Raw genomic sequence first — 22,197 nt, 5'->3', positions numbered from 1 at the left:
ACGATGCCGGCCGCTATCTGCTGTCCATGCTAAACGCTGGCACCGGCGTCCTCCGCCTCGCCTCGGACTTGCCAGAGGTGCGATAGGGCGCGTTGCTCGCGCGTGTTGGCCCTTCCCATGCCGGCGTGGTCCACCGAAGCTTCGGCTGCCAAGCGGGAAACCCACTTGACGAGCAGGTAGTAAAAATCAGCGTCGTGAACGCGTGCGTGCCCGACAGCCTCCAGGGCTATATGCCGGGCGCCGGCCTCCACGTAGTTGGCCCAGTTGCGGGCGCTCTGCTCGCGACTCAGAGCGTCGGTGCGCTGCTGCTCCATGTCCCGCTAGCGGCGCAAATCGGCGATACACTGCTCCTCTGCTAGGCGGTCGCGCTCCAACAACTCCTGCTCCTCCGCCATGCGGTCGCGCTCCAACAATTCCTCGATCTTCGCATTGCCATCTAAAGACAGATAGAATGCCTCCTCCCTCCGTCTGCCTTCCGGTGAAAACCCGAACACTAGTTTCGGCGGTGACCGCCTTCGGCGTCGCCTACCGCGAACGGGCGGGGGCATGGCGGACGTGGCGAGCGATGTCGGGCCGGTGGGGGCTTATGAGGAAATGGCGAGTTTGGTCACGGTGGCACCTGAGAAGGCCGGGAAACGGTACTTATAGGCAGAAGGTAGCGCGACGGTCATCGGAATTCAATGCTTAATGGCTTAGCGCGCCAGCTTGCCGTGGAAAACTAGAGAAATTGAAATTATGACTTCCCCGTCCCGTCTCGTCTGGGTCACACGCTGGCATGGCGGTCAAACAAGTGCACTCGAATCATCTCCCTCCTTGTCAATAATGATTCCATGGATTTAAAGCGTATCTTTTTTCGCATCAGTTAGCTGCCTTAATTACGGCTGGCTTCATGCAGGCACTCAAAATCGCTCGTAGGCAGTACACGAAGCAGCATGCAATGAGTCGCAGCCGAGGGCACGCATGCAGCCACTTAAATCGCTGGAATTAATTAGGCTTAAACTTCTGCATGCCGTTAATTATTGCCATGCCTTAGTCTTGCTGCTTTGCTCACGGGACTAATAAATCCCGAACGGAGGGAGTACCTTGGTTGGTGAGAGGTTTGAATTAAGCCCTGCAAACCAGAAAGGAGGTACTCCCTCCATTTTTATTTAGTTCGCATATTAGCTTTGGTCAAAGTCAAGCTTTACAAACTTTGACCAAGTTTATATACAAAAGTATTAAGATATACAATACCAAATCAACAACAAAAATATTAAGATATACAATAAAAGATCATATACAAATATGTAGCTCCAAAAGCAGAGATCTAGAAAAAACATCTGTTCTTCCTACTAACATGGATGCTTCTCTTGGCCAACATTCAGTACAGACTGAAAGACAAATTTGTTTGTGAAGTCTGCAATTACTCTTGCAAACATAAGTGGTTTCAACAACAGCTGGAACCATGAGAATGAACCACACATGATGGAGGAACATCCACTACAATATGATTTGGTCTTCTCTCGATCACACCGCGAGACTATTTTTGGAATACAAACTTTAACTTAGGCAAAATGATGCCCATTGTATAATCAAACCAAAGCAATGAAGCACCTAGTGTTGGCCAATAAATAGTACAGTACTACTTTTCTCCAGTCCATGAAGTGACTATCCAATCTTTCTGTGTCTATTTTCAAATGGCACTGCATGCAGTGACTATACTATTCTCTTGTGTAGTTCAACCAAAATTGTGGACACTTTGTTTGTTTGCCAAATAGCAATGGGCAGACATCTCTGTCTGCACAAATATCAAGCAGCTAGTAAACATATACCACACCTTGTAATTTCGGTTTAAACATGTCTCTTCCGCTTAGCATCTATCATGTTCTGCACTGGACAATCTGATACAGTTATGTTTTGCCCTGGACAATTTCATACTAAATTGATTTGCTAGTTCAGAGCAGAAATATAGCGCCTATTCTTCATCAGACCAAGGATATCCATGTTCGCAATGATGGAAGAGGTGAAATCAATACAACCGAAATTGAGCATCCAATCATTGAATCCTGTCCTGCACCTCCAATGTAGGTCCATCCTGCCAATAAATTCACATGCAAACCACTAGTATTACTATCTAATGACAGTACAAAAAGAGTAGCAAGATAGTAGCAAACCATGTACCTTCGTAATGAACAGCTCATAGTGCCACCAATTGGATATAAAGGTTTGGAGAAAAACATGCTCCTAATGTTGAACCAGTTGGACTTTTTGTGCAGTTCCAGTAAAATCGAGCATCCCTGTTTGCATAGATATTGAAAGTGTGATTACTCTAAAAGTGGCACTAGGTGAAGCATAGACTCACAAATATAAGCATTCCAATTTCATAATGGGAAAAGGTAGCAAGACTGTTTCTAACCACCTGTTTGAAGGAATAAATAAAGCAACAGCAGCTGATGTCAGGAAGGCATACATAGTTTTTTCTGAAAAACTGAGCCATTCCTGACCTTTCCTCTTCTTTTAAGCAAATTTTGTGCAGTTCTACTAAAATAAAATGCCATCACCGCCTTGACAATTCAGTGACACTGTACAAAAGGAAATGACTTAGCATTACTTCATGATGTCAGGTATGTAGTCGACAGGCATTAGAGACAAACATACAGACCTCCTCCGATAACATAATGAACATTAATTTTAACAAAGGTGTGACTAGCTTTACCGGGATAATTTGAGTGAACTCTACACCCTTTGTTCCTTAATATAAGACGTTTTCGCGGTTCAATTTAAAGTACCCAAACATCTAGTATTTAGAAAAACAGGTAGTAGTTTTCTTGAGCACATATCTGGGAAAGCTTGCCACACTTTATTTATGTCCATACGCTAATGCAACACCATTCGAATACTACAAATATACACTAATCCAGTGGCTAGTGCAACAGTAGAGTAGTTAGTTTATTACAGGGTACAGTACAATGGTTTTACTGAATAGATTTCAATAAACTCTAGCACTGGAATGTTTCTATAAGAATTAACAATACAAAATGTAAAGGTAACAAGTTTCAGCATTGGTACACTAGCTCTGCATGAGCATTAAACCAAATACAAAAGTCTGAAGGTAACTAGCATTATTAACTAATGACAGTATAAAAAATTGCAAACCATGTACCTCCAAGGTAAATATCATTTCGAACTCGGGGGGACATTAAAAATTGCTATCCCAATCTTGATAATCGATCAAACATAAAAACTTGATCGAACGAATCAAGAAAACAGCCGGAGGAGGAGGTGCCCACTCTTGACCTTTCCTCTTGTCTTCATAATTGTCTGTGCAGTTTAACCAAAATAAAATGACATCAGCGCCTTGGCATTTTGGTAACACTGTACAAAAAAATTAACTTATCTCATGAAAGTGAGGTATGTAATCTATAAGCATTAACAGTGCAAAAATTTGAAGGTAGTAACAAGTTTCATCGTTGGTATACTGGTTGTGCAATAGCATTAGAATGCCTTAGACTGCTGGCGTTGCTTAAATTTATCGGTGGCATTACACTGAGAGCGGCATTAGTTAAATGTGGCATCACTTTAGCAGTAGCATTGCTTGACTTGACTGCTGGCGTTATACTAACAACAAAAAAAGTGGCAATAAGAGCATGGGAGGCCCATTCGGACAGTGGGCGCACCAGTACGATGTACCTCCACAGACGCAGTGTGGTGAGGGAGGTATGGTTGCCCAGAGCAACAAATATCCAGGCAGCATATGTGGATTACGTCCCATTTTTGCTCTCTTAGCCACCTTTTTCCAATGCGAGGACAACAAACCGATTGACCTGGTCATTCTCTATTGCGTTGTCATTCCTTTCTACCCTTCTTCAACCAAGAGACACGAGACTCGTTCCTTAGCTACTGATTTTCCCCTTTTCAACCTAGATGCGGGTTTGATGCCTACTCTCTTGGACAGTACAGTCTCCCTTCCTTTCCTTATTCAACCCAGACATGGATTAGTCTGCATGAAGTAGGGTTTCCTTTAATAGTGAAAATTATGGTATTCGTCTGCGTGGCGAGCAGAGCAGAGGATAGCAAATTGGGAAGATGGTGGAGTGGAAAATATCCACATGCAACAACGTGGCAGATGGGGCAATAGAACAAGGTTATGGTTCAAAAAGAGGTAGCATACCTGAGGGTTGGCGGGAAGTGGCTTCGCTTGTGGTCGCCGTCCTCCGCACACACTACGGCAGCGAGCTTGGGGACGGAGGCCATCCCACGCGGGTGCTAGGTCTGAGAGGACAGCCTTGTCGTTAGTGCGTGACCTCACTCGCCGACGACGAGTGCGTCAACGCTGCACATCCTTTTCTTTCTCGGCGGATCTGTAACCACCGGTGAGGAGGGAGAGAGGGGCCGACTTTTTTAGATCTGGAGAGAGGGTGGTAGTGTGAGAAGCAAGTGGGCAGCCCTTAGCAAGAAAGCGCTCAAGCTCCAGCCTATATATCTTTTTTATACTACTAGTACTGGAGGTGGAGTAGTGGTAGAGTAGTTTATATTTTCTCTGCGTACAATGTAGTAGTAGGAGTACTAGCACTATACTACCCGTTGGACAAATTATTACGTGCTGCTCCTCACAGTGAAGTGACAAGACCCTGCGCCGGAGATGACACCTGAGTATAGGCGCCGTGTTTGGCATACCATAGTCGGCCTCACCGTCTGCAGTCACTATCATCATGGATGTAGAGCTAGCCTGCTTACAACTAGACCCGTTGGACATAATTTCCCGTGCGTAGATGCCCGTGCATTGCACGGAACACCAAGATTGGGGGTGGACGGCTCCGGCAGCAGCCATCGCACCAGATTTTTCCACGCCCTTCTACTCCTAGATGTGTACACGTGTGCTGGTGTGTGTTGTGTGCTGGGTGTGCGTGAGTGCGTCCTTCTGTGCATGCCGCCACGCAGTGGTGAATTGTGTGCGAGTGCGTCCTTCGCGCGTAAGAAGTTTGTCCTCAATGCGCCCTCAATTTACTAGCGTGCGGGGTGCTACCGCGAGTGGTTTGAACTTTGTTTACTTCACCGCGTGTCAGATGGGCCTCTAGTTTACTTATTTTCACCCACTACCACATGGGCCAGCACACGAAGATACAGAACACGAGCTGACAAGGAAGCATGTGGATTGGTTGACCGGTCAACTAAACAATATACGGAGCTATACGCTGACATAGTGAGCGTATAATCCATCGGTATAGAGAGTTCGAGTGAGAGGGAGGCCCGTGAGAGATAGCAGAGAGAGAGAGAAAGAGCTACTCCCTCCGTTCGATAATGTAGTTCCAACATTTTTTTAAGTCAAACTTTTGAAACTTTGACCAAGTTTATAAAGAAATTACTTATATCTACAATATCAAAGATAAATGATAGTATGAAGTAAGTACATGTTGTGATGAATCTAATGATTATTCCAGATGTAAATGTTTTTCTCCACATATACCTGGTCAAACATTTCTGAGGTTTGACTTTTCAAAACATCCATATGCTTATGGATGTGACAGAGTCCCTAACAAGAGAGAGAGAGAGTGAGTGAAAAAAGTGTGTGTGCGTGTGTGAAAGAGACATGGACAACACACGATAAAAGTAGAGAAAAAGCGTGTGTGTCTTATGCAAACATATCACACATGCATCTTCAACAACGGAGGCAAGGTGGGGAGATAGTGTGTGGTTGTTTGGAACCGAGAGAGCAAGACCCCTAGCACGTGGCCAAGAGGGGTCTGACAAATAAGGGAGAGAGGTCGAGAGAGACGTACGGAGAAAATGCAGACATGGGGAGGAGAGAGTGTATGTTTGTCATAGAGAGATCCCCTGGAGATCGTGATGGGACTACATGGGTGGGAGATCGAGTGACAAGGTGTGTGCGCGATAGAAGATGCCCCGAGAGATATCGAGATAGACGTATGGATGGAAGGAGATAATACGTGTGTTCCTGTTGGCTAGTAAGAGATAGTCATACTTAGGAGGGGGAGTGCTTGCACCTATGATGGATTGAGGGATTATGGTACTTAGGGGGGTGCGTGTCACATGGAGAGAGAACAAGGGCGGAGAGTGTTGGATGGGTCTACATGTATAGCGCGAGTGAGACATGTGTATGTGTGAACCAGGGAGATATAAGGCCAGTTTGGCTTGCGTCCTGAGCATCTTTTGCCTGGCCTGGGGTTGTGGCTGGATTTCATGCACGCTTGTTTGGTTGCTACCCTGTGAAAAAGAAAGCCCGCCTGGCCTGGGTTCCCTTGCACTTTACTTAGCCTAGCTGAACTCCAGACACTGCAAGTAGCCTGGCCCAGGCGACCGATTTCGAACGCCTGGTCGTGCCTGGTCGTGTGGCCACGAGGCTAACAGCAACATGGATGGATATTAGCATTAAATAATTGATGCATGGATTGATTGATGGGACGTTGATGCTTTGCCTGGCCTAAGCATGAACCAAACGCTTCAGCACCACACAAGCCTGGTCAGGCAGAAATATTTTACATCTCACGTCCACACCAGGCAGTACTGGCCATCAAGGCATGAGGGTCAGGTCATGAACCACTGCCCAATAAAGTTTGAGAGAGATTGAGGAGCCCCGATAAGGCTGAGTGGTGCGTCAGATAGCTAAGAGGGGGAAAGAGATATTCCATTCGCTCGATAATGTAGTGCATGTAAATTTTTTAGAAGTCAAACTTTGGAAACTTTGATCAGGTTTACGCAAATGTTATTTATATCTACAATACCAAAGATACATCATACAAAACTACATCTCATGGTGAATCTAATGGCATATGTTTGCCGTACTAGATGTGATTCTTTTTCTCCACGTACATGGTCAAACTTTGTGATGTTTGACTTTTCAATAAATCTATATGCTATGGACCGAGGAGAGTGCCTCAGTCGAGACAGATCAAGTGCGTGTGAAGGAGAATGAGTAAGTGTGCAAAAAGAGTATGTGTGTGAAAGAGAAAGTGACAACAAACGATAAATTAGAGAGAGTGTGTGTTTTTTCGTTTCTTATGTGAACATATCACGCATGCATCTCCGAGATGGAAAAGCGAGGCGAGGAGATACACGAAGATAGCTAGTGTGTGATTGTTTGCAACAGAGAGAGACACCCCTGTAGCACATGTCCAATAGAGGTGTGGCCAACAAGGAACAAAGGTCGAGAGGGACACATGGATGGCATGGATGCATGAGGAGGGAGAGAGGGTGTGTTTGTGATAGAGAGATCCCGTCGACATCGTGAGGGGACTATATGGGTGGGAGATCGAGGGAGTGCGTGCGCGACAGAAAGATGCCCCGAGAGAAACCGAGATAGACCATGCACATGTTTGTGATGGAGACTAAGATTAGCTAGTCATATACATATAGGGGGGACTGTGTGTGCCTACAATTGAGTGAGAGACCATCATACTTGGCTAGCTGGGCATGAGATTGTGTGTGTGCGCGTGTGAGATGGAGAGAGAACGAGGGGGAGAGATATAGTTTTAGATGGGCCTATCGAGTGCGAGCGAGATATGCATGTGTATGTGTGACCCTGGTGGATGGAGAGTTTGAGAGAGGGGGGAAGAGCTCCGAGACGACATAGTGGTGCGTGAGAGAGTTACAGGCAAAGAGCCAAGGAATTTGTGTGCGTATGATGAGTGCACCCAAGATATCTAGCTTGGACTAGCTAGAGTATCATACATAGTGTGCAAGAGAGACCTATAGATGGTGTATATATGCATGCGAACTAGAAACCCCCCCCCACACACACACACAAAGAGAGAGAGAGAGAGATGGAGAGAAAGGGAGAGAGATGAACAAGGTTTTTGTGTCGGATGCGTGCGACAGAATTGAAGATTGTCGGCAAGAGAGAGAGAGAGAGAACAGGAGTCCGGGAGAGGGGGAGGTCGCGTTTTATGCATCAAATACTGACATAAACCATGTTTCGATATAAACTTGCATTTAAATATTTAAATTGGAGAACATGTTGTCTGCAATCCACACATGAACAGATATATGCGTATATCAAACAAGTTCATTAATTTGACTTTCAACATGTTCATGGAGTACTATAATACTGTACAACATGCTACTCGATTGAGGTGTTCAATTTTGGTTTTAGTTCACTATTTTGACCTACTGAATGAGCTATTTCATTGAATCGAGATATTTCATTTTGGGTTTGATTCGCGTTTTTGAGTCGGTCAACTATTTGTCATATAGTAAATCACTAGCAACGAGCATGTAAAAACACATTACTCCCGAGCATCATCTCTCCATCTAAAAAAGAAGTGGCAAGCTAATATTTCAAAATTTGATCCGAATCGACTTGGTAAGGTAGACGTGGATGCTTGTTCTCCCAAAAATTGAACGAACTATTAAACATCCTCTCTGCTCGGTGGAATTCGCCCGAGCAAATAAATGGGAGACGCGAAATTACCGTCCTATGTGGGACACACATCAATTGGCCCGTTGTACATCGAGGGTAGGTTCGTAACTTCATCCAAGCGCGCCTTCTCCTCGGACGAAATGACATGTGCCAAATAATTCATAAACCATGGTCGGCAAAACACGCTCTCCTCGCCCGAAATAGCTCGCGCCCACTATTTCAAAACACGCTATCCTCGCCCGAAATCGCTCGGGCCCACTATAGTTCAAAACACACCCTCCTCGCCCAAAATCGCTCCCGCCCAGAGAAGCAAAGTTACTCTACTATCCCCGACCCTCAGTACAGAGACCCAAGCCGAGAAGCCTATAGGCAAGGGTAGAACTGTAACTCCCCCTCACATTTTAGACAAATGCGTCCGTAAGACATGGTTCCACTCCCCTCCCAATTTCCCCCGCCCGCCCCCATTCATACCTCATGGGCGCCAAATCACCTTCTCCCCGGGAAGCTCCCTTCTCCCGAGCCGCGAAACCTCAGCCCCACCTCCATGGCGCCCCCACCACACCAATTTCACAGCCTCCCTCCCCCTAATGCCGGAGACGCTGTCCATTTGCCATCGTGCACTGGGCCGTGCGCCTCTTACTCTGTGCTGCTGGTGCTGCCTCGACGACGGCCGCGGGAACCGTACCGGAGCCGATTCACCCCTGCAGTTGTTCACGGTGTCGGAGCGGCTCCAACTTTGGATCCGTCCAGAGTCCTGGTGCTGCTTCGGCATAGCCGTCGACCGTCGTGACATCGCTCTTTCCCTGCCGCCGGTCTCCACCGCAACCGCGCCGGCCTCACCGACTCGGCAGTTGGACCTGCCTACTTCACCATGCCACCAGATAGGTCGCACCCTCATCTCAAATCACTTTATTTAGGCGTCAGTTGTCTGAATTTTTATTCTGGGCCAATCGATTTGCAATGGGAAGCAGCACCCCTCGAGGCGACGGAGCTCCTAGGCTGCCGGATAGATGGTGTCTAATGTAAGGGTGTGGGGCCGCAAAGTTCTCCGCGGAAGCAGCGCTTAGATGGCTATCTTTTAGAGTTGTGTGGGTTGAAGGTACTACCGCCACCGCATCTGGATGACGGGGAGTCTTTGTGGATTGGCCTGGGGCGGCGCAACCACGGTAGTGCGGTGGGGCGGGGAGCGGGGTTTTGGCCGGGGCCACAGACGGTGGAGGCAGGCTGCTCTGCCGTTGGTCGCTGGCTCTTCGGGGAAGATTCCAAACAGTGTCAGCTGGGAGGCACAAGACGGCCAGCCATCCGGCGTAGATCGAACAGTACCAAAGTAAAATAAAATCGTGTGACCCCAATTTAGTCTTCAGTCAACAGACGTGTGACCACTCTCGTACCTTGTTGTTGATCTCTTAGTGTATTTCTTCAGATCAAAGAGATATGTCATTCTTAACATTATGCGTTATCTGCATCTTCAGACACCCGTCTTCCGACTGACCGCAGCTGCTCCAACAAGGGAAGCATACACTAGAAGGGAGCTATAGTCCCCACTCAACAGTTCCCTGCATCGAATGCGCGTGCCCGACATGCACAACCACAACAACTGCAGGGCCATCCACAAGTCAGCACATGATGCTCACTCCTATGGATGGCAGCCAGATAGGTTGTACCCTCATCTTACTTGTGTGCAACATTTATGGCTTTGTTATTCATCTAAGCATGGAAAATAGATCATCACATTTTACTGTATATTCATGCTGATCTCTTACGGGTCTTGTTCAGGAGTTAACGTTGTTCCATAGTTCAGCTAAGATACTTGTTCTTTTGGTAACACTGTTCCATAGTTATCATCCATCAGCCAATGCTATCCCACAGGCTGGTGATTATAGTATTATACCACTACTAGTATTTCCTATGTTGTTCTTTAATACTTTTGTGTGCCATCTAGTTAATCTCGAGTACAAACGATACATATTCTGTAGCTTTCATCTATGTTCTCCCTTTAGTTTATGAGACCTGTTGCTGCTAGTTAACCCCTGTCCTACTATTTATGTCGTCTCCTACAGGCACTCATTACATAAATCTAACTACTAGTTGTCTTCCATGCATGTCAGATATAATTGCACACACTGATATATCCACAAGAACCTCACGGAGCAATGTAAAGGCCAATAAACTTAATGTCAATGGTACCCAATATGATGGAACATGTAAAGGCAGTTCTTCAGAAGACTTGCAGAAAGATGATGAATCCTCTTCACCCCACAAGGTCCTTGCTCTAACTTGGCCTGTGATATGGGTACAACATGCATATAATGTCTTGGAGTGTATCTACTCTATTACAATGCCATGTGCTTAGCACGCTGATCATGCATGTAAAGATGCCATGCATTCCTGTTTTTCAGTACCTATTCCATTCATTATAACATGTTTTCAAATTTAAGTACTGTCATTCTACTCTATCGCAATGCCATCTGCTTAATTTGGACATCATGCTTCTGAATATCTTATGCATTGTTATTCATTAGTATGTACTTCATCTGTCTACCATACCATGTTTTTTACATTGAAGTGTTGTTCTAGTGCTCTATTGCAATGCCATTTATTTTCCCAATCATACACGTGTATGTTGCCTTAGTTATTTCTGTATGTATTCCGCTAGCATACAGTTTTACATTCAACTAGTGTTTCTTTTTTGCTGTGTTGTCCTGTTGTATCCCTAGCTCTTACACCATACTCCCTCCGTCTGGATTACATGTTGCCGAAATGGATAAAAAAGGATGTATCTAGAACTGAAATACGCCTAGACCCATCCATTTTTTCTGGATGGAGGGAATACATGTCAATATGTCATGCCGTTCTATTCTTCAGTACCTATTCCATCTCTTTGATGCCGCATGTTTTATAATTAAAGCATCATTCTTCTATACAAGGCATGCAAGGGGAAGAAGACTATGTTAGAATCTGAAGGGTTACAAACAAGGCCTTTGCAAAAGATCCAAACGCCAGGAGATAATAAACCAACTCCAGTTTTTAAAGATACTGCTCCAGCACAGAGAAACCCAACTCCTACTGATAATAAGCAGATTCCAGTGGCCAAAGAACTAGTCCGCTCCAGTCCAGCAAAATATGTCAACTCAATTCTGAGAAGCGTGTGCGTATCCTTGCATCATGAAATTTTATAGCATGCTGATCATATTTTCTACATGTTTCTTACCCATCTCTCTTTTAGAAAATAAGCTTAACAGATAGAAGAATTTCTGCACTAGTATCGTCTGTGAGGAAAGATTCTTGCAGGAATTCTCTGTACCCCAATGTAGATGTAAGTACCTGTTGTATATCACTTTATTTTTACATCAGCATGTATTTTGTTAATCGGCGTGAATCCAACCTTTATCTGATCTAAATTTAGTTGTAGCAAAATGTATGATTAAAGGCCACAATGTTGATTTTTGTAAGGAAAACTGCCTGGTAGTTTTGCATCCTGAGCGGCATGAGTGTACTATCTCATATCAGTGGGTTTGATTACTTTGGTTCTGCAATGGGTTTTCAGTGTTTTTTTACTGTGTTGTCCTGTCGTATCCCTAGCTCTTACGTCATACTCCTTCTGCCTGGAGTACATGTCGCAGAAATGGATAAAACTGCATGTATCTAGAACTGAAATACGCCTAGACCCATCCATTAATTTCCGGATGGAGGGAATACATGTCAATATGTCATGCCTTTCTATTCTTCAGTACCTATTCCATCTCTGCTATAGCATGTTTTATAATTGAAGCACCATTCTTCTATATAAGGCATGCAAGGGGAAGACGGCTATGTTAGAATCTGAAGGGTTACAAACCAGGTCTTTGCAAAAGATCCAAACACCAGGAGATAATAAACCAACTCCATTTTTCATAGATACTGCTACAGCACAGAGAAACCCAACTCCCACTGATAATAAGCAGATTCCAATGTCCAAAGAACTAGTCCGCTCCAGTCCAGCAAAAGAATGTCAACTCCATTCTAAGAAGCGTGTGCGTATCCTCGCATCATGAAATTTTATAGCATTCTGATCATATTTTCTACATGTTTCTTACCCGTCTCTCTTTTAGAAAATAAGGTTAAACGATACAAGACTTCCTCCATTGGGATCGTTTTCGAGGAAAATATCTTGCGGGAATTCTCTGTGCTCCAGTGCTGATGTAACTACCTGTTGTATATCACTATATTTTTACATCAGCCTATATTTTGTTAATCGGCCTGAATCTAACCTTTATCTGATCTAAAATTAGTTGTAGCAAAATGTTAAAGGTGCCAATGTTGATTTTTGTAAGGAAAACTGCCTGGTAGTTTTGCGTACTAAGCTGCATGAATGTGCTATCTCATATCACGCACATTACTGAATTGTAGTGCTTCTATTGTTGCCCATTCATTCATTGTGTCAATGTTGCTTTCGTATTACCTTACCTGGCTGATTATAGCTGTGCCATATTGTGTTAATTTGGTGTAGGCTAGTTGCCCAAACGTTCGTTGTGTCAATGTTGCTTTCCTATTATCTGACTTGGCCAATGATAGCAATGCTAGTGTGTTAATTTTGTGCAGGCTGCTGAAGATAAGAAGACAAACTCTGAAAACAGCAAGGCAACCCCATTGTTTCTTTCCAGTAAATCTAGGCCAGGTAATATGGCAATAACTCATGATTAATCTGTTTGGTTCCCGTCCTAATTTATGTTATGATGTAGCGCTCAAGACACTCTCCACTATCAATAATACAAGCCTGCCAAAATCGCCATCTGAATCTGTTCAGTATCCTCTGTCTCGAATGCGACGGAATAAATGTATGTTTGTGAACCAATTAATGGTTGAAGCAATGATGGAAATGGTGGATGAATCAGAGGTGCAGAGTCGTGCGACACAACAACTGATCAATGTTTTCAGAGACAGTGTGGCAAAGCAGCAAGAACTTGCCCACATGCTTATGGGCGTCATCTGTGCTGAGGTTGCAGATTGTGACGTTGTAGATGGTTAGGTTCTGCTCATTTATTTGCACTGGCATCAATCTTTGATTGTCCAGTGGATGTAATTTCCTGTAATATATTCTGGATGTGCAATGTTATTCCCTGTATGCCATACCTTTGCTCGTCGTAATGGGCTCAAATTATCTAATTTAGCCTAAAGACATGAACGAACTTTAGTGGGCCCATTAAGTTAATGGGCCGTTAATAGGCCGAAAGTTAATGGTCGGCCCTCTTACCTCCCGGGTCGTTAACAGGCCGACATCGAAGCAGGCAACGGGTGGCCCCAATTTATTTCACAGGTCGTTACTAAGTTTGGGCTACATATGGCCCAACTATACTGTAGGCCTTTAGCAGGCCGAAAGAGACAGCGGGCTTGTATTGGACCATGAAGAGCATGGGCCGCTAAGAGGCCGAAAGTCAGGTCGTATTGTAAACGGCCCAACTGTGTTGTGGGCCTTTAGCAGGCCGAAATAGAAACCGGGCTGGTATTGGACCATGAAGGGCATGGGCCGTTAAGAGGCCAAAACTAAGGTCCGACTACAAATGGCCCAACTCATTTATGGTCCGTTAACAGGCCGAAAGGCACACAGGGTCGGGAATTGGCCCAACACTTAAATGGGTCGCTAAAAGGCCAAAACTCAGGTCTGACTACAATTGGCCCAACTGATTTATGGGCCGTCAACAGGCTGAAAGTGACACCAGGCCAGAAATTGGCCCAACACTTAAATGGGCTGCTAAAAGGCCGAAACTGAGGTCCGACTACAAATGGCCCATTAGATTTATGGGTCGTCAACAGGCTGAAAGACACACCGGGCCAGAAGTTAGCCCAACATTTAAATGGGTCGCTAAAAGGCCGAAAGATGTACATCCTAAAAATTGGCCCATCCATTAAATGGGCCGTTAACAGGCCGAAATCTCATCGGGGCGATATTGAGCCCAAATGTATAGCGGGCTGTTAACGGGCTCGGACTAACGATGGGCTGCAATGGTGTCAAATCTTTAACAGGCTGAATTGGCACATCTCGTATGGGCCATGGGCTTTAATGGACCTGACACAAGTAGGCCTTATATGGGCCGGCCTGCTAATTTTTACTAGGCCGGCCTTTTTCACCGGAATGGGCCACTGTTGGGCTGTGCCACATGTCGACCTATCATAGGTGCCTCCTGTCCAATGAGTGGATGACATCTGTCCCAACGATGAGCTGACACGTGTTTCCTCTAGCCAATGATGATTTTACACGTGGAAAATCCCCATTGGTCGGGGCTGTTAATGGGTTATTGGATCCAAAACCCGACCCAATAGCTTAACGGCGTTCCGTTACGGTGGATGCCATGTGTCGGTCACCCTTGATGAAAGCACTTCTGTGACGCGCGATTTATCATCATGGAAGTGGACACTTCCGTGATGATAATTTTTGTAATGTCACGGAACACTTCTATGACAGCACATGTATGACTATCTTGATTCTGTCATAAATTTGTCATGGATGTACATGCATGAGAAAAAAGCGACCTACTGTGACAAACACGTATCACCACATAAGTGTCTGTTTGCACAAAAAAGGTGGAAAGGAGGGTGACTAACAAGTGATGAAACATGCATCAAATGAAAAAAAGCATGTTCCTTATTTCAATGGCAATCGTACAAGGACAGTAGCAACTTCTAGCAGCATTGCTAGATATTAGTGTGGGCATTAGGATTAACTATGACAACCGTTAAATATGACATTACTTTAATGGTGCCATTGCTTCATTTTACCAGCAACATTACATTAATAGCTGCTACAGAGTCGGTATTTGGGCACGTGAGAGTAGGTAGACCAGGACAGTTGCATCTCTAATGAAAAGAAGCAACTTATCTTAATTGGAAATTTAGTAGGACATGAAAAAAGTGTCATTGATTCATATTATTGGAGGCATTACATTGAAAACAACATTGGTTTAATGTGTCCTTACTTTTAACAGTGCGACTACTACATTTTACCAGTGGCATTACATTAGAGCGGCTCAGGGCAACAAACATCAGAAGAGGATATCTGGGTTGGTCCCATTTTTGTTCGGTATATAGCCACCTTGTACTGTGTGAGGCTAGCAAATCTAGTGCTGGACTTACTCTATTGACTTGTCCCCAGTCCCCACTTTCTTTTCTTTTTCAACCACTAGATCGGGTTTATATTGAGTTTGTACTGTGTTCCCTTTATTTCCCTATTAGACCTAGAGACCAGTTGGATAGCCAGTCTCTGCTACTTTTTGCCCCCATTATTTCCTCTTTCGACCAAGTCCTAGATTCAGGTAACAAATCTTCCCCCACCCCACCCCCTTTCTTCCTTGTTTGAACCAAGTACTACTAGATTCGAGTGCATGAACTAGTTTTACCTCTTAACAGTAAAAAAATAGGTGGTTTTCGAATAGCCGATCGATCCTATCTACGAGGGGCCCTGAGAAATAGTAAAAGATACAAATGCAGTGACGTTAGGAGCTCGGGAAGTAGAGCAAGGCCGGTTTCGAAGGAAGTTATACCTGAGGGTCGCCGGGATGTTGCTAGGTGGGCAGTGGGAGGCCGGATCTGCCCACACTACAGAAGCAAGGAAGAAGGGGTGGGAGGCCCTCCCTCGCCAGTGATGCTTGGGAGAGAACGGCAAGGCACGCTGACCGGGACGTGCCAGTAGTGGGTAAGAGCCATTGCCGAGGACAACCGTGTGAACGTTGCACCTTCTCACCTTCCCCGGCGGAGAGGATCCGACTGGATCTGTGACCAGCGGTTAGTAGGGAGAGAGAGTGTGTGGCCAAAGCTATCGTGTTTAGATCTGGAGAGGACGAGACAGTGTGAAGAGAGCAACACTAGCAAGCAAGCGCGGAGGCTCCTGCCTATATAGCAGGGTACTAGTTTTCTTTTGTCTACCGTCCAGAGCCGGCTTGGGCTCGGCAATGACTGTCGAGAAGTCTTCATGCACATGCGCCGGAGGTGCAGTTGTCGTCATTTTGATCTAGAGCACTGGATTATAACATATAACACGAAAAAATGCCACATGACAAGAATCATAACGTCACTGCCCAAAGGAGACAAGATGAATCCCGACAGACAAACTAGACGAGGATCAAAGCTCAAATTAAAGATAAACTCATAGAAAAGGGGCCCGTCGATAGATGTCCTAATTAACATATCCGGCTTGACCTAGATGGCAGCCGAGTAGTCTTCGTGCATGTGCCCCCAATGACTAGCCCAACTCAGTTGTCGCTGTTTAACCCTCGCAGTGATCTGAAGCACATGACACCTAATTTTGCGAGATGACAAGAAACCTTTTTTTAGATTTCTCACCAGAACTACAGCCCTGAAGAACACAGCCTGCATGATATGTAGATGATAGCCAATCCAGTCGTGTCTGCTGGAATCTGGTCACATGCATGGACGAACTGATCTTCCGTGTATTGCAGGGATCGTCCAGGTACCAACATATGTACTCCTACAACACTTCTCTAGTAGTACAATCGCTCGTCTCTCCCTTCTATTAACTCACCCGACTTGCAGGGCCGGGGAGTGTACCTATGGTCGGTTCTCAATTGCGGTCACACATGTGTGTGCAAACGCAATATGACGCGCATTCCATTCGGAGAGCGGCGTGCCAGATCGGCCGACCGTCTGGGGTGCAACGCGAACGCGACGGGCGTGCTATATACTCCGTACATGTGTACCGCCATTTTCTTGAGGCTTTGCTCCATGGCGCAATCCATGGATACAAAATTAGTATACTGTACTATTTAAAAGTTGAGGGCGGGTCTTTTCCCGCGTGTTAGGCGGGGCAGTTCCGCCTAGTCGGTTCGACAGAAACGCGAGAAGATGAGGGAGTAGGCTGCTGCAAACGTAGGGCTGTCTGATTTAACAGTGAGTTACTGCTGGACAGGTGGGGCTCGGTGATTTGACTTGCCATTATCATTTTAACGGCGGCGTTACGACCGGTGTGAGTCTCCCCATTCCTGACCACCTCCATATAGGTGCCTCTCCCGATGCTCCAGCATGTAGAGGCTGGCTCTTGCTTGAGAGCCCACTCCACTTTTTCCTTGCCTCTTTCCCCCGCATATGCAAAAATGCCATGTACAGCAGGCTTATAGCCCACCATTGTACTTGATCCTACAGGTGCTAAGCCTGCCACATAGGCATAAAGTCTGATGTGGCAAGTTAATTAAGAAGAGGGAGACTAGTTTGGTGACCCCAGGAAGAAACGGTGATAAGCGCGTGTACCTAGATGAAGCAAACTTAGCAACAAAAAACTGAGCACCTATGCATTGGGGACTTGAGTTGCTAAGCCATTTAATGCCCATAGCACCTCATCTAAGCACCATTTCATTGGAGGAGGTCACTCCTTGGCAAATGCAATAAATACTACCAAGAAATAGATAGACAGAAGTAAACAAAAAATACTCTTATAGCCAACCTTATAGCTAACCTTGTTGTATGAGTGACAAAGTGATGACTATGTATGACATGCCAACATCAAATAGCCTAACGCACCGTGTTAAATATCCAAGGGCGTGACAGCGCGAGCGAGGCGGCGGTCATGGTAGGTGTGACCATGATACGGGCTGCTGGCAGCCCTTGGATCTGAGATCAAATGGTCGCATGCTAAGTTGCTAGAAAATTGCAGAATAACCCTCCAGGATAGGATATTCACCCATAGGTCTAGAATCACGCCATTTAACCGTTCGATCTCAGATCCAAGGGCTCTCAGAAGCCCGTATCATGGGAGAATGGAAAGCTTCGTATCACGTGTAATTTTCCCGACGCTTGACATGACATTGAAAGCCATTTAATTGGGTGTTGAGTAGACGTGACATCTCATTGGGCCCCCATAGTACTATGCATGAATCCATTTATCCACTAGGCAAGCCACTACCCTGCCATTCGCACGCCCCCCCCCCACTCGACATTTTTACAATCGATAAACCTCTCATAGTCGTCCTGTCCTTTCACATTATGGTAGTTCCACTAATCCTAACCCTCCTCCCAAATCCATGGCGTCCCAAATCTCCATGATCGGCAGTGAGTACAAGGTTAGAATCATCACCAGCGATGAGTTCGACGTCATCTACACCCGTTCTTCCGCAAAGGTGAAAGAATGCCTTGCTCGCTTCAAATGCATGTTCAAAAACTCAAATGATGAGTAGGTCGCTGGGCTAGATGTTGAGTACACCACAGTCCTAGGAAGCAAGAAGAATCTAAAGGAGGCAGAGAAGAAGAAGCCCACCGTGATCCAGGTTTGTGTGCATGACTTATGCTTGTTCTACCACATATGCCATGATGACGTTGAGTGCGAGGAATTTAAGAAGTTCCTCAAGGGTGGCCGAGTCAAATTCGTTACTGTAGACTTTAGGAACGACAAGGAAATCCTGGGTTGGATAGGCCTCGTTGTAGACAACCCCTTCGACCTCGAGAAGGAAAGGCTGGTGCCCTCCCTCGATCAGCCTTCAATGCTGACCCTGGCAGGAGCCATGGTTCATCCTTCGTACGGTGAACTGAAGAAACCTCTGCACACGTTTCATCATGCATGGCAGTGGATTGTACTAGATATAGACCACATCCACTATGCTGCAACGGATGGCTACCTTTGTTTCAATATCTATAAGGGTTGGATGAAGAGCAAGAGCCAAGTGTGCGGTTCAAGCAAAGAAGTATCGCCCAAGAGAAAGAGGGACATGGACGAAGTCGAGGACGTGGACGAGAACTCCGAGTAAGGTGGCGGTGTCGTTGCTCATGGTGGTTCTAATGCAGTGTCTACCGGATTAGTTGCTTAGTTTAATTTCTGGTGTGCTTAGTTTTATTTGAGGGGTGTGTTGTGCTGAGCACCCAGCAGAACTATGTTATGTTTCTTCTCGTTATATTTCGTACATTTCATCTTTTAGTTGGTATATTACTACCACTCGTTTCTTCACATTATATACGTACAATATATATGGCCAACATCATATAGCCAACAGTTTAGTTGTCAAAGAATTTTAGGGTGCTTAGTTTTGTCAAAGAATTCCAGGGTGCTTAGTTTTATTTGAGGGGTGTGTTGTGCAGGACACCATTAACTTATCATTGTGAGAATCGGCTTATTTTTGTCATGTAACATGGTCAACAGGTTTGACGTGAAAATAATAATGTCTAATGGCATTTCTGAGCAAGCATCTAACTTAACGATGGCATTGTTTAGATATCTAATTGCATTTTTGAGCAGGCGTCTCACGAATCGATGGCATTTCCTGAGTAGTTGTAACTTCTAATGACAAAGCTGAGTAGTGATACACAACTAGTGGCATAAATAATAAGAACCCAAGAATTAAATAGGTATGCTAATTTCTTTATTTCTTTATACCTTTGTGTGCGAAACAATATATGCTGCCTCCCCCAGATTTTCTTTAGAGAGGCAAAATAGAACTGTATGAGTGCCCTGTTAAATTTTGGAATTATTCCGGGTTCGTTTGGCCTTTTTATACATTAATTGAGTTTCTGGTCATTTAACGTGAATAATTCACATTTGAACTACAAGAACATGCTCCCGTGCACCAAAGTTGATTGAAAAATCACATGTGTGTCCTCGGGTGAATTTCTAGGTCCCATGCATGAAATGGGAATGAAATTGAAACATCTGGGCATCGTGGTTCGGCCGAGAACATTGAGAAGCTTGGTTTTAAAATTCTTGTAAATCCAAAACACGCCTGAAAATCATGAAACTTGGCATGGTGTCATGTCATGGTACTACCATGCTGTGGTAAAAAAATTGCAGAATAGGAACATGTTTTGGTATAAGTTTCTTGCAAACTGGAGCTTCTCTCAAAAAGGCTCGTGGTTCTGAGAGGGAACGTGTCACCTTTGTGTGCATAATTCAAATTTAAAATACAAGCACATGCTCCAGTGCACCAAATCTTGTTGAAAAATCGCATGCGTGTCCTCGGGTAAATTTCTAGGTCCCATGCCAGAAATGCGAATGAAATTCAAACATCTAGGCGTCATGGCTCGGCTGGAAACATTGAGAAACTTGGTTTTTTAATTCCTGTAAATTCGAAACACGCATGAAAATCATGAAACTTGGCTTGGTGTCATGACATGGCACCAACATGCTGTGGTAATTTTGCTGTCTAATTTGTGAAGGCGCACACATTAACAATCAACAAAGTCATTATGGAACAAGTGCTATCACGTTACAATCGGAAACACAAGTATTATTGAAACCCTGGGCGTTCTATTTACCATTTACGTGCCGCCACGTGTCCCCTTTTTTATTAGCTTGGAGGCGTTGTGGAGGGTAGCTATTTGAGTACGGGTGGCGTGCGAGCCCTTTGACCTCCATCTGCCGTCGACCACTCTCCCAAGGTCTCCATTAATGGTGCCCGAGCCTCTGTTTAATGGCGTGGCAATGTCTCACTCGACTGAGATTTAAGAGAGAAAAAAGAAAATCTGAAAAGAAAATTTTGCACGGATCTTGATGTAAGATCCGACGGACCTATATAGCATCTACTGCGACTTATAGCAAGACTGATGAATATATATAAGGATGACGAGAGTGGATAATAATTTTCTTACATAATTAGGACGATAATTAAAAAAGCCACATGCGGCTACGCCCGAAATACACAAGGGCAAAAGAAGAAGGAAGACGCATACAACGATCTGGCTCGCTGATCTCTACTTTATTTATGTGCTGCAGGTTGCGGAGACTAGTTGTCGCGACGGGAGATGATCTCTTTCATCAGTTTCATGTCCTTAATACGCTGCTTGGCAGCATCCATGGATTCCTCCACCAGCCTATTGCGCTCGATGCGTAGCATGGCATTCTCGTCCATAAGTTTCTTGATGATGACGCCCGTCCTCTGCAACAAGGCAGTAGTCTCCTCCTCCTGCATCGCCCTTCCGATGATCTTCGCCCTCAACAGGTCGCGCTCGCCTCGGAGCTTCGCATTGCCCTCCCCTAGTTGCTGGATGACGCCGCTAGCCTCATCCTGCAACCTCGCCCAGCCAGAGATCTGATCCATCTGGCTATGGACCATCGCATGCATGTGCCTGTAAGAGTCCTCGCCTGCCCGTGAGAAATTTTCCCACGCCGCCGCGGCGCGACAGTACCTCCGTGCTGCTTGGGTGGTGCGGCGAGACATCTTTGCTGCTTCCGTGGCATGGCCAAACCAGTCTGCTACATCGATGGGGCGGCGGGACCTCCGTGCTGCTTCGGCGGCGTGGCAGGACCTCTGTGCTGCTACTGCTGCGCGGCTGGACATGTCGGCTGCTTTCGTGGCAAGGCAGGACATCTCTCGTGCTTCCTCTTCTATGCTCACCTCTCCCTAGTGGAAATCTCTTGACCCATAACTCGTGCTGGCTATGGCTTGATTGACTTGATTGTTTTTTGTGGGTGAGGAGTTGAGGAGGAATGTGCAGTCATCTTAGCATAGTAATATTTATAACAGAGTACTACTAATACGCTCCTAAGTGGGAAACCGTTTAGGTTGTGATCGGTGTGAACATGTTTGTAATTAAATATAGTGTGGTAGTAGTAGTAGTAATTTGGAATGTGCTGAGACGCGCTCAAAATTTATTGACGGTTCTAGTTTCAAAGTGTGGCACTATTCCGGATGGCGTAACGTCGGCACGTTTTCTCGGCCGTGGTGTAGCATATGCAATGGTACTAGTTCTTTTTCTACTGTTTTGTCCGTGCAAAAACTGGCACCGTCGGATACATATCTTACGCTTGGCGTTCGACAGGAATAGCCTCGTGGCGAGCTATAGACTAGTATTTTTTTCAAACGCATTACACCTATCTCTCGGGACTTCTCACACGCACCATCACTGCTCCCTAGGTCGATGCCACCCACATA

The sequence above is a fragment of the Triticum urartu genome, chromosome 5A (assembly GCF_056163025.1).
Source record: "Triticum urartu cultivar PI428250 chromosome 5A, HENAU_Tu73, whole genome shotgun sequence".
NCBI lineage: Eukaryota > Viridiplantae > Streptophyta > Magnoliopsida > Poales > Poaceae > Triticum > Triticum urartu.
This window is presented reverse-complemented; position numbering follows the sequence as displayed.